Source organism: Grammomys surdaster, unplaced genomic scaffold (genome assembly GCF_004785775.1).
Source record: "Grammomys surdaster isolate TR1022 unplaced genomic scaffold, NIH_TR_1.0 193, whole genome shotgun sequence".
Lineage (NCBI taxonomy): Eukaryota > Metazoa > Chordata > Mammalia > Rodentia > Muridae > Grammomys > Grammomys surdaster.
The window spans coordinates 9,464,342-9,477,698 of record NW_021604638.1 but is presented as its reverse complement, the minus strand read 5'-3'; positions in this window follow the sequence as shown (position 1 = coordinate 9,477,698).

Sequence of the window (13,357 nt, the reverse complement as noted above, 5' to 3'; positions counted from 1 at the left end):
TCTCTCTCTCTCTCTCTCTCTCTCTCTCTCTCTCTCTCTCTCTCTCTCTCTGTCTCTGTCTCTCTGTGTGTGTGCATGTGTGCATGCCACAGTACACCCATGGAGACCAGAGAACAGCTTTCAGGAGTCTTCTTCTATTGTAAGTTCTAGGACTCAAACTCATACCAACAAGCTGTGCAACAAGCAGTTTTCCCTGCTGTTCCATCTTGCTGGCTTGTTTTCATACCTTCAAAGACAGGCTGCAGAGGAGAGCCTATGCCAAGCTTCCTTCTCATCTGATCCTCTGATGCACAGTCTGGTAGCACTCTCCTTTTTACAGAGGAAACCCCTGTGGCAGCCATTGTTTCCAGGCCTGAGTCTTCTGGTCAGGAGACAGCTGGTGTTCAAGCCTGGTTCTATCTGAGTCCCAGGTCTGAGACTTCTAAGACAGCATTACCTCGTCTCTCCCGAGACAGGACTCCACTTCAGATAAAAAGAGAGGCAAAGTGGTTTAAAATGGGCAAATGCAGCACAGGGAAGAAATTTATGGGGACTTGGTTTTTTAAGCAGGAAGCAAAGGGCATGAGGCAGCCAGCCAGTCTGCTTTGGCTCTCAGAGGCTGGGTGCACATAATTCACGATAACTTAATTTGGGGAAATCGTTCTTCTGGGAACCGAGGTTTCTGGCATATTTGTGTGTGTGTGTGTGTGTGGAATCAGAGGGAAGAAAGGACAGGACCTTGGAGACCATGGGGAGCAGGAGCTGTCAGCCCCAAGGGGACAAGCTCAGATAGCCTTGAGCGACAGGTATGCTGGAACAGTAAGCCACCCTTTCCAACACGTATAGCGCGCACGTGTGTGTGTGTGTGTGTGTGTGTGTGTGTGTGTGTGTAGGGAGGAGGCTAGTCAATGAGATTTGCAAAATTTCCAGCACACATAGCAATGGAAATAATAACGACCACTTAGCAGTGCGACCAGAGGTGGAGGGCAGACACCGCTTTAAGTATTGTGCGTTAATTTATTTACTCCTGGGGACTTCTACACTGCATCGTGTTGAACCTTCACCCCCGACTCTTTGGATCAGGAATTACTCTTATTGCTCTCATTTTTCACAGGCTTAAGCTGGCGCTTACAGAATTAAGCCATTTGCTCTACAGCTTTTTAGTAGCAGATCTGGGGCTCCAACAAGTGGACTCTGACCTTGAGGGTCAGAGCTCCGGAAACCGCGACACATCCCTTAGGTCTGGAGCGCCCCCTGTCTCCTAGAAGCAGCTTCGCTTCTTTTATTTTCTGCCCTCCTTTGTCCTTCCTTCCCTCCCTCCCTCACCTTCTCTCTCCTGATCTTTCTGAGACAGGGTTTCATACAGGTTAGTCTTGAGCTTGTAATGTTGCCAAGAACGGCCTTGAGCTCTTCATCCCTCTGCCTCCATCTCCCAAACTCAGGTCTTAGAGGGTTTGTTGTTGTCATTGTTGTTTTGTTCTACTGCTTGTTGTTCTTGTTGGAGACAGGGTTTCTCTGTGTAGGCCTGGCTGCCCTGGAACTCGATCTGTGCTTTGCCTCCAGAGTGCTAGGATCAAAGACCAAGTTTTTCCAGACATTATTATGTGTATGTGTCAGCATGTGGGTAAGTGCCCATAAGAAGCCAGGAGAGGCAGTTGGGTTCCTTGGAGCTAGAGTTACAGGAGCTTTTGAACAGCCTGACCTGGATGCTGGGAGCTGAACTCAGGTTCTCTGGGAAAACAGCCAGTGCTCTGAACTCTTGAACCAACTCTCGAAGCCTCCAAAACTGTCTTAAGAAACTGTGCTGACACTCTGTGGGCGGGCTACTTCAGTGTACAAGAGTGTGGGAGGCCATGGATCCTTTTAGGAGGTGCACTTGTCTGAACAGGATCTATGCCCCCAGCAGCACCAGGGTTGGCCCCAGCAACTGCTTTGCCAGGAAGACCTCAGGTGATGGCGGCACAAAATCTTAAGAACATGAAATTTTTAGCCAAGTGTGAGGAATGAGTTCCAGCAGGTCAGGACATCTCCGAACAGGCTTAGAAGACATAAGTAGCGCAACCCTAGATCCCAGCTACACAGAAGACTGAGGCAGGAGGATTGCAAATGCAAGGCCAGCCTGGGCTACATATAAAGTAAGTTCAAGACTGAGGCTGGAAGATTACAAATCCAAGGCTAGCTTAGGCAGCTTGGTGAGAACCTGTCTCAAAACCAGAAGCAAAGAGAGGATAGAAGGGACAGCCATGTGGAGAATATTGGCCCAGCATGCCCAAGGCCAGAGGTTCACTCCCCAGTACAAAACAAAACAAACAAACAAACAAACAAACCAAAACAATCAAATAAGCTTTGACACTGAAGGGTCCCCTTTATTGCAACCCCATGTCTTCACCCTAAAACGCAGCATCTCAGGGACCTGGTCTGCTTCCTTTGCCGCGGCAGACACCTGTGGAAGTTTGCTGCACTGACTGAGGCTTTCCAGAAGAACCAGCTGCCCATTGGTTGAGAAATGGAGGCAGCCATCATGGAAGGAATGGAGGCCCACCACTCTTATCTAAGGACTGTCTTGGTTGGGGACAAGGCCCTGTGGCTCCGGTGAATTCTATGTGAGAAGCTCTCCCTTCCAGACAGATTGTCTGGTTGTTTTCTACAAGGATCTGTTGAGTGACTCGGGCCATACACCTTCATTTTCAGATTCACAGCCAGAGTGAGTGTGTAAGCAGAGAAATGTAAATTCTCTCTCTCTCTCTCTCTCTCTCTGTCTCTCTCTGTGTGTGTGTGTGAGTGTGCATATATGTGTATGTATGGGTGTGTCTGTGTTGCGAATGTGTATTTGTGAGTGTGGGGTGCAGCAAGTGTGGTGTATGTGTTAGTGTGTGCGGTGGATGTACATGTGTTTGTACGCATATGCATGTGTGTGTGTGTGTGTGTGTGCTAAGCCAGCAGAGGACTTCGGGTACCCTCCTCTATCATCTTCCACCTTATTCCCATGAAAGGATCTCTCACAGAACCTGGAGCTAGGCTGGATAGCATCCCTCTCCACCACCAGTGTCTTCCTGTCTCTGCCCGTCTTGGCTCTGAGTTACAGGTGCACAGAGCCAGGCAGCTTTTGACTGGGAATTCCAGCTTAGGCCCTCATGGCCACAGCCTGCCCTTGTACCCGCTGAGCATCACGCCAGCCCACTTCTTCAACATTCTCAAGGCTAGTGACCAAAGCTGCAGTGTCTGCTGCTGTAACTGGGGCCAGGGCGGTATTTCAAAACCATCCTTTCTCCTCCATCACCCTGTCTGGCATCTTCTCAACATGGGTGGTCCAGACCTTATCCTCGGGGTAAGAGCCTTTACTCTGGCCTTTGTCTAACTGTCATCCCTCAACCCAGATAAAAGTGCCCCAGGAGTGCTCTGGGTACCCATTATTCAGTAGCTTCCTGAGCTCCTCACCCCACAGGGTGGCTTATCCTATAGGTGTGGCCCTTTCTTCCTTAGCCTGCTAATCCTGCAGCATGAAAGTCCTCATATGGCCACGTGACTAATCCTACATGTGGTCCTTGTTCCTAAGATACCAGAGCACAGGCTCTGCCCTATGCTGGAGGAGGATACATCCTACTCTCAAAGATGCTGTCTCAGAGCCTCAACTAAACCGTATAGAGGCCACTGTCATACTGCCAGGAGACTGTTTGGAGATGTTGTACATACTCATTCCTCAGCGTGTGTGGACGTGTATATATGCCTGTATATATATGTGTAGATGTGCATACATTTGTATATGTATGTACATGTGTCTGCATATGTGTATATATGTGTGTGTTTGTATGTGTGTATGCATATGTATGTACATCTCTCCATGTATATATGTATACACAGTTGTTTATATGTGTGTGTGGCAGACCAAGACAGAGCAGAAGTTCCTCCATCTTGTATTCTTGCTGAGGTCATTTTAGGATTAACTAGAATCTGATCCCCTTGATGGAGAATCCAGTGGAAAATTACCCAACTCTATTATAGGAACCTTAGGTCAAGATGCCCCTAGCTAATATACCTTAGCTTCTGTTAAACTATCTGCTTGGGTAAAACCTCTCCCTGCAGCTACCCAGCAAGATAGCACAATGTAGCTTTTACCTTTAAAAAACCCTTACTCTAAACACTTGGCATTACACTTGGGAACCGAATACCTGAATGTGGTCCCGGGCAGCTGGAATAAAGACTTTCAATTTGTTATAAACCGGGCTGGAGAGATGGCTCAGTGATTTAGAGCACTGATTGTTCTTCTGAAGGTCCTGAGTTCAATTCCCAGCACCCACATGGTGGCTCACAACCATCTACAATGAGATCTGAGTGACATGGTACTCACATACATAAAATAAATGAATAAATAAATTGGCTATGAACCCTGTCTGAGTGGTCCTTTCTGGTAGGCTCCTACAATATCTGTATGTGTGTTCAGGTACATAAGCGTGCATGTCTATAAGTCTATATATGCATGCGTGTGTGTGTACAGGGCCTCAACAGCTCTAGTCTGGGGCAGAGTAGTGTGAGGAGGGGCTGACAATGATCAAGCTGGGCTCAGGGCACCTGCAGGCTGGAGCAGCATGTCAACAAAGGTATGTTCAAGAATGAACTGACTTTCACTCCCTGATGGAGGTTTATGTTTTGTTTGTTGGTTGGTTGAAAGGTTGGTTGGTTGGTTGGTTGGTTGGTTGGTTGGTTGGTTGGTTGGTTGGTTTTGAGATGGGTCTCACTGTGTATCCTTGGCTGGCCTGGAGCTTGCTGTGTAGACCAGGCTGACCTTAAACTCACAGAGATCTGCCTGCTTCTGCCTCCCGAGTGCTAGGACTAAAGGTGTTTGCCACCATTCCTGGCCAACAAAGTTTCTCAAGCCTGTGACATTTCCTCTCTGATCAGGATGCTCTCTGTCTCCCGTGGGCATTTGCATGAGGATGGCTCCTTTGGTTGTTTCTGGGTCGTTTTAAATTTAATTTTCATTTCCTTGGATACAAGGGTGATCTAATAGTGTGTTTTTTACTCTTAATTTTCAACGAGTGAACATATGGTCAGTGGCATTTTGAATTCTTTCTTTTTATATTACATTGGGGTAAATGGTTCATCAATGCAGTGGTTTGGCCTAATGCCGCTTGTATTCTAATGCTAATTTGGGGCCCCCAAGATGGGTTGCCCCAAGGATGAGTGAGTTCGCACATAAAAGACACTGAGTGACCCTGCGCCCCCCCCCACAGTTAATTGTAACTGGTAAATAAAGATGCAAACAGCCAAGAGGTGGACAGAAGAGACGTGGGTGGGGTTGAAGTTTTGGGGACTTGGGGAGAGAGGACCGTGAGGAGGGAAGGAGGAGGAAGAAACCACAGTGGGGTAAAGGAAGAACATACAGGAGAGGAAGGGAGGCAGCCATGTGTTAGCAGAGAGGAAAGCGTAGCCCAGAGGGTTGCCAATTGGAGCTAGGAGTAGTCAAGATGGAACCTAATAAATAGTGAGTAATAACTCGGGGTTATCTATAAGAAAGTAGATTCTAACAGCATGGAGGATAGGCAGATGCCTAGCTATTGTGCTGCTTAAGGTATATTGAAAATATGAAGGCTGTTTGTGTCTTTCATCCGGGAACTTAATGACCAAGGTGGGGTAGAAGCCACAGGTTTTAAATAATTTCTACTACATGTCAAATATTCAGTTTATTTATTGTCTTTTGCATGATTTTCCTCATGCCCAAGTAGATAATAAATTTTGATAAATACTTCATGCATGTCTGCATATTCTGTGTTTAAAGAAAAATTTAAATTGACTTGAATGTGTAGATTTTCTTTTAATTCTATGCACCTTTCTTCTCTCAGAGGCACACTGATTTTAAAGAAACCCCCTGAGGGCTGGAGTGATGGCTCAGTGGGTAAGAGCACTGACTGTTCTTTCACAGGTCCTGAGTTCAATTCCTACCAACCACATGGTGGCTCACAACCATCTGTAATGGGATTCCATGTTCTCTTCAGATGTGTCTGAAAATAGTCGCAGTCTACTCACATATATAAAAAATAAATAAATTTAAGCCGGGCAGTGGTGGCGCATGCCTCTAATCCTAGCACTTGGGAGGCAAAGGCAGATGGATTTCTGAGTTTGAGGCCAGTCTGGTCTACAGAGTGAGTTCCAGGACAGCCAGCAGGGCTACACAGAGAAACCCTGTCTCGAAAAAACAAACAAACAAACAAACAAACAACCCAAAAAATAAAACCAAAACAACAACAACAACAAAAACCATTGGGAACTCCAGCTGAGGGTGTATTGATATTCTCTCTCTCTCTCTCTCTCTCTCTCTCTCTCTCTCTCTCTCTCTCTCTGTGTGTCTCTCTCTCCTTTCTTTCTTTCTTTCTTTTTAACTTTTATTTATTGCAGTACGGCGGTTACACCATGGCCAGTTCCTGGTTGTCATGAAGATGTACAGCCTCATCTCCCTTTACTTCCACTGGAGACAATGTCGACACTGCTAACGGAGGCAGCTCTGCCTTCCTCTGTCATAGCCCGCCTCTTCCCCCTTCCCAATCCTCCCTTCCCATTTCACGGGTTCTGATCCCAAATCCTCCCTAATGAGCCTCCTGCAAGTTTATCTGTGTTTCCAGGTCTCTCCTCTAGAGAAACCAGTTACGATGGTAAGCAGTCCTTCGTCTTGGGGCATGCATGCTTGAGTGGGAAATGTCATAAAATGGGTAACTTATTTCCAAATAGCTCAGGAGACAATATGGATGCATGTGTGTGCAAGAAAACAATGTGTGTGTGTGTGTTTGCGTGCACACAAGAAAGAGACCTAGAAATGGAGTAAGTGTGCAAGAGCTTAGTATGTGGCCGACGTGAACGGTTCACGTGTAGCCCTTTACTGCATTGTCCTGCGTTCTCTGGGGATTTGACATTTCACAAAATTTGAAAGCAAAAGCTAAAGCTGTCTCTATTTTTAATAGCTGCCTTACCTGAGACCTCTTTGCTCGTTTTAATCATTTTTGTTTTCTTAATGCAGTTTTTAAATGTTAGAATTCAGAATTTAGGCTTGGACACACCTCGAAAGTTTTTTTTTTTTAATATTATGCCCTCGTTGTTATTCATTAGAAGTAATTTCTAATTTTGACTTTGATTTCCTTTAACTGCATGGATAATTACGCCTGTGAGCTTTGGATATTTGAGTCCACAGGGGCTCTACTAGCGATGAGTTTTATGTTTGCTGTTTGATTCTTCTCTGCTTGATTGGCTCTGGTCTTACTGCACTGGGGCCTAGGGAATGGCCTGGAGGGTTCTGGAGGGTTTCCACCTTTTGGAAATAGAGTGGAATCCTGTTTACAATCCTGGGGGATGGTTGCTTGAATAGACCTCTACTGTACTTAACCTGTCGCTCAAAACCAGCTACCAAGGACCACAGTGATGGCTCGCCAGTTAAGAGTGCTGGCTCCAGAGAACTCTGGATTCAGTCTCTAACATCCACAAGGTGGTCCACCACTGTTCATAACTTGTGTTCCAGGGGACCCAGCATCCTCTTCTGGCCTCCTTGTGCACCATATCCATAGGGCTCATGTGCTCATGCAAGCATGCAGGCACTCATGCACACACTCATGCACATAAAATAAATAAACCCATCTCTATTCAATTGCTTTATTTTATGCAGACGGGTGTTTTGCATGTATGTATATCTGGGCATCACCTGGTCCCCAAGGAGGCCAGAAGAGGACATCAGATCTCTTAAAACTGGATGGTTGTGAACTACCAAGTAGTTGCTGGAAATCAAATTCAGGTCCTCTGGAAGAGCAGCCAGAGCTCTTAACCACTGAGTCACCTCTCCAGTCCCTCCCTCAGTAAATAAACTAAGGAAAAAACAGACGTTGAGCCTTCTGTGAGCTGAGCTGCTTTGGGGGTCAGGGTAGACATGAAACCCATTCCATTCCTCAGGTATCCACCTTCTCCTCAGAGCCCCTGTGAGAGCCCACAGGTACCCACCTTCACCTCAGAGCCCCTGTGAGAGCCCACAGGTACCCACCTTCACCTCAGAGCCCCTGTGAGAGCCCACAGACCAGAGGCGTGGGGTACAGGGGTGGTAGTGAGAAGAAAAGCCATGAAATCTGGGAGCACTTGGCTTACAGAATTCAAAGCCTCCCCACCCCCATCCCACCCCACCCCCATCCCACCCCACCCCCGGAGATGCTACATCTGCCCAAGTGTGAGTGCTTTGTGCTCACTGCTACAGCCTTCAAGGAGTATGGGAAGTAAATCAGTGTGTGAGTCCTCAGTCCCTGGGAAAGAGCTGGCCTTTGCAGCATGGGGGACCAGGGAGATGAAGCCAAGACAGCTGGACCATCTGTTACTCAAGATGCCCCCAGTGGAGATCTCAGCAGCTTTCTGTGGGCCCTGAAGAGCCAACAAGGACTATATAGGTACCTCTAGGCAGGCCTGTGGTAGAAAGAGAAAGAGCCAGGCTATCACAGAGAACAGCTGCTATCCACCTATAGAGACAGAGAAAAAGAACCTGATTTGAAAACAAAGACATCACAGTATGAAGGTTCTGTAGACCGTGTATGCACATGCTGGTACTAGGTGCTCACACATGCGCACACACAAGAAGTAGGTGTGTGTCTCGTCCTCATTGGCAGACTATGAATTTCAAGTAGTGAGTCAAAGGGAAAGGTGGTGGATGTTGAAATCTGACCTGGACCCAAATGTAGAAAATAACCAAATGCAGATGAAAACGTCAAAAGGATGGAGACCATGAGGGGAGATGGGAGGGGCTTGAATGCGTGGAACAGGAATAACTACAGTGGAGTTACACAACAGTGACCATATTACTGTTAATGAAGCAAACAGAAGATTTGCAATGATTAGAGGAATACTGGAAGACATTTCCCCCTCAGTTCTTTTCAGTGAAGACTTGACCTGCAGACACGAGAAGTCAACTACATTCCAAACAGAGCTGAGAAAGAATAATGCCCACTTTTACGCTTGTCCGTCCCAAATGATGAACATTACACATGTGTGGGAAACCCTCCAGTGTCTACAAAGGGACAAGAGTGATGTGCAGACAGCGGTAGTAGTGAGGCAGACACTGGGTTCTGGGCGTCGTGGTGGAAGCACTTGGTTGGTGGTGTAGTAAGATCTGCAGACTTTGGGCCATTGAGAAGGCTCAGCAGTTAACAGTGCTTGCCACCAGGCCTGATGATGACTGAGTTTGATCCCCAAGATCCACAAAGTCGAAGAAGAGAACCATCCAGTGAGAGTTGTCCTCTGATCCCCATACAACTGTCTTTGTACACCCACCTCCCTCCCCAAATAAATAAGTAAATAAATAAATGTATCAAATTGTATAAGAAATATCTATAGTCTTCTGAGAGAGGACTCTGAGGAGAAGCCTGGAGAAGTGGAGGCACTGACAGACGCTAATCCAGTATTGGGGAAGGGGTGGGGAGAGAGAGAAAACAGCTCTGAAATCTCTTTGGGTTTGGGGAGATGGGATATAAATAAATTATAAATGAGCCATCTTAAGGTGGAGAAAGAGATGTACTGATGGGTGCCTTCCCAGCAGGATGACTTACAGTAGACCATGATAATGGTCAAAAAGCCAGAAGAGAGATGGGCTGGAGAGATGGCTCAGCAGTTCAGAGCACTGACTGCTCTTCCAGAGATCCTGAGTTCAAATCCCAGCAACCACATGATGGATCACAACCATCTGTAACAGGATCTGATGCCCTCTTCTGGTGTGACTGAAGACAGCTACAGTGTACTCATCATATATATAAAATAAATAAAATCTTAAGAAAAGAAAGACAGAAAACAGAATAGAGAAAGCATAGTACATAAGCATCTACAAGAAGATGTGGGCCAGGCGTTCTGGTGCACACTTTTAGACCCAGAACTCTGGAGGCAGAGGCAGGCAGATCTCTGTGAGTTCAAGTCCAGCCTGGTCTACAGAGTGAAAGACTCTGTCATAGAAAAAATTTAAATACACACACACACACACACACACACACACACACACACACACACATGCGCACACAAATGAAAAGATGCAAGAACAGAGTAAAACAATTATGAACCCACTTAAAACGGAAGCACAAAGTAGATCGAATACATTTTGACACTCTCCTCAAACAGGGTGGATCCCATTTGGCCCAAAGTCTACTATATAGGGCTGGATACAAAGTTTGGTCATGCGCAGTGGTTAGGAATTTCCCACCATGCAGAATCCTGTGTGACAGAGTCCCGTTGGCAGCGGTTTCAATGTGAGAGATTCATTTTCCCCATGTACAAGACTCTAGGAGAGGCATTGCAAAAGGGAGTGGGTGCCCAGACAATCTTAAGTCTTCCAGATTTCTTCCTCCATACTTGTCTTTGACTTGGTGGCCTGTCCGGTGGTGTGACCCACCTGCTCTGGCTACTGTGTCCATCTCATGATGGCTGATTATCCCTTTAAAAAAAATAGATGATTCAGCTCGGACTTATTCCTCCCTCCATCAGGGATCTCGTCTTCTGGGACACTGTGGGGGTGGGCTGGGGAAGAGGCCCTGGGTGGGGGGAGTGGGGTGTGGGGACTCATTCATAAAGCTCATTTGTGCCCACTGGCTCTGTCCGCTTCACCCTTGCTGTCTCACTTCTATCTTGGCTTGCTTCTTACCATATGACTTAGCTAATATGACAAAATCTGCCTCACCATGGAGCAAGTCTTCCTGCCTGGCAGCTTCTAGTCCCGTGATCAGATGCTCCATCCCCACTAGGGCCCAGTGGCACCCAGGAGCTATCTACTGAACAGTGTGAGCTTCTCCGCTGTGGACATGTGGCCTTTATCCAAGAGCATCCCTGTGTGATGGTTAAGTTTCATGGTCAACCTGGCTTGATTTAAAGTCACTATGGAAACACACCTCCCACCATGTCTATGAGGATGCTTCCAGAAAAATATGAGGAGGGGAGACTCACCTTAACCCTGCCTTCACTACCATGATGGCCTACACCCCCAAATTATGAGCTCCATCCTAAGCCTGCCTTTGCCCCAAGGTGCACTGCAACCCATAATAAACCTTTCCTTCCTTTAAATTGCTTTTACCAGGTGTTTTGTAGCAGCCATAAGAAAGGCAACAAATACACCCGGAATCCAAGTTATTTTTCCCAGGAGACCTCCCATAAACCTTGCTCTCTGCCACCACAGGGCCCTGGCTTTGAGGCCCTCCTGTTGCAGCCTGCACCTGCTGCAGAGTTTTTTCTTCTCTGCAGCCTTTTCTTTCCCCTGGTATTTGGGTCCAAAAGCACCCTGAGCTTTGGAATCTGCTGTCTCCAAATCCAAAGGACTCTCCAGGCACAAGGATATGGAAGATGCAGTCAGCTAACCCTTCCTTTGCAAAACATTCCAGATCCAAATTATGTTGCTCCGAACCTTCCCCCACAGGCTCATTCTCAGCTCATAGTACAAAACCTATTCGGTCCTTATCTAAGGGTCCCGGCTATCCATGTTACCTTTCTACTGCTGTGATCAAGACGACTTATAAGAGAAAGCGTTTACTTGGTCTTAATTTCATAGGGCCGGAATTCACAATGGTGAGATAAAGGCAGAAGGACAAAAAGAGCTGAGAGCTCACATTTTGACCACAAACAGGAAGCAGAGAGCCTGACGGTCTGGTCTCATGTGTGGAAGGGTCACGTTCGTGGGATGCAGGCCTCCGACGGGTTGGTCACATGTTGGAATGGAGCCTTTTAACGTCTTGAAAAGTCTGCCATACAGCTTTCCAGCTGCAGGTCTCTCTCCATCCCGTGCTGACTCAGCTTGCCACCTGTAGCTTTCCTTGGCAGATGCTCACAACCCTGGCATCTCTAATTCCCTGGGATCTCCATGGCAGTTTGGCTCAGCCCCTTCCCCCATCCTAATACACTGCACCTTCAGGGTTGCCTGCGGGGATTCCAACCTGGCCACTCACAACCTGATTTGCCTTTGAAATTGGTGTGGAGGTCTCTGGGGCTCCACAGCTCGTACATGCTACACGCCTGGCCAGCAGATATACAGTCAACAACGCCAAGGTTTGCTGCCAGCTCAGGCAGCAGCTGTGGCCGCTTACACCGTTCCTGCAGCCACTGAATGGAGGTCAGCCGAGAAAGCAAGTGACAATGAGGTCCACACCTATGTACTCAATACAGAGTGAGACCTGATCTAATGTCTTGTGGCTCCACAGCTGCCTGCGGGTCGGGTAGAGAAGAGGAGGGTGGGAATGCTGACGGAGCCAGAGGACACTTGGGGACAACTGAGGGGAACGGTGAAGTTTCCATTTTGGGTCCATACTGAGCAATGACTGGATCTCCAGTCAGGCATCGCTGAGGGTGGGCAGCAGCATGCTACACCCTAGACTCTAAAAGAATTGATCAAAATTCTCTGTAGTGACATTATCAATTCTTTTACTTTTAAAATTATTTATTTTATGTATATGGGTACACCATAGCTGCCTTCAGACACACCAGAAGAAGGCACCAGATCCCATTACAGATGGTCGTGAGCCACCATGTGGTTGCTGGGATTTGAACTCAGGACCTCTGGAAGTGCAGCCAGTGCTCTTAACCACTGAGCCATCTCTCCAGCCCTCACATTATCATTTCTTAATCTACTCTCTCTCTTTCATTTGGTGTTTCTAAACTTTTATTTTTAGAACAATAGCTCCTCAAGTGAGCCTTCTAAGGTATTTTTCTTGTACTTGGTCTCTTTCCTGTGGGATTATAGTACCACAAACATGCTATACATTTATTTGCTTGTGGTGTATATGCATTCATTCATTCATTCATTCATTGTGGTCTTCTGGAGGTGCACCAACAGATATGATAGGTAAGACTTTGCAGGGGGTGGAACAGAAGTACCAGGTTTCGCCCCACTGAGGGTGTTATTGACTCCTGGGTATACTTGTATTATTCCTCAAGAGAAAAAAAAAAAAGGAAGCAGAAACAAAGCAGTATGTAATTAAAATGTAAATCTACACAATTTAATTACCCGTGTAGTGACACAAGTAAGTCTCTGGAACGGTCTCCTCAGCATTGCACGCTGTTGTATAATAGACTAATGAAGAAGAGGGGAGGGGATGCTGAGCTGACAGGCAAGCAGAGCTTTCAGTCCAGGGAATATGTAGCCCTTACATTTGTGACCAGCGCCCTCTGCTGTGCATTACGGGAACATCCTCCAGGAAGTCAAGTTCCGCTCCTTCAGTTTAGACCCTGCTTTCTCCTCACCAGCCGTGACCTGGGAGTTAGGTTTGGGTCCGAGCTTCACTGAGGCCTTATGACATTCGGAACCACGTCAAGGTCGGTGGTGACCTTGGGATGGAGGATCAGTTTTCTCTCAGTCCCAGATCCGAGGACACTCCCCAGTTTGTCCTGATGGTCT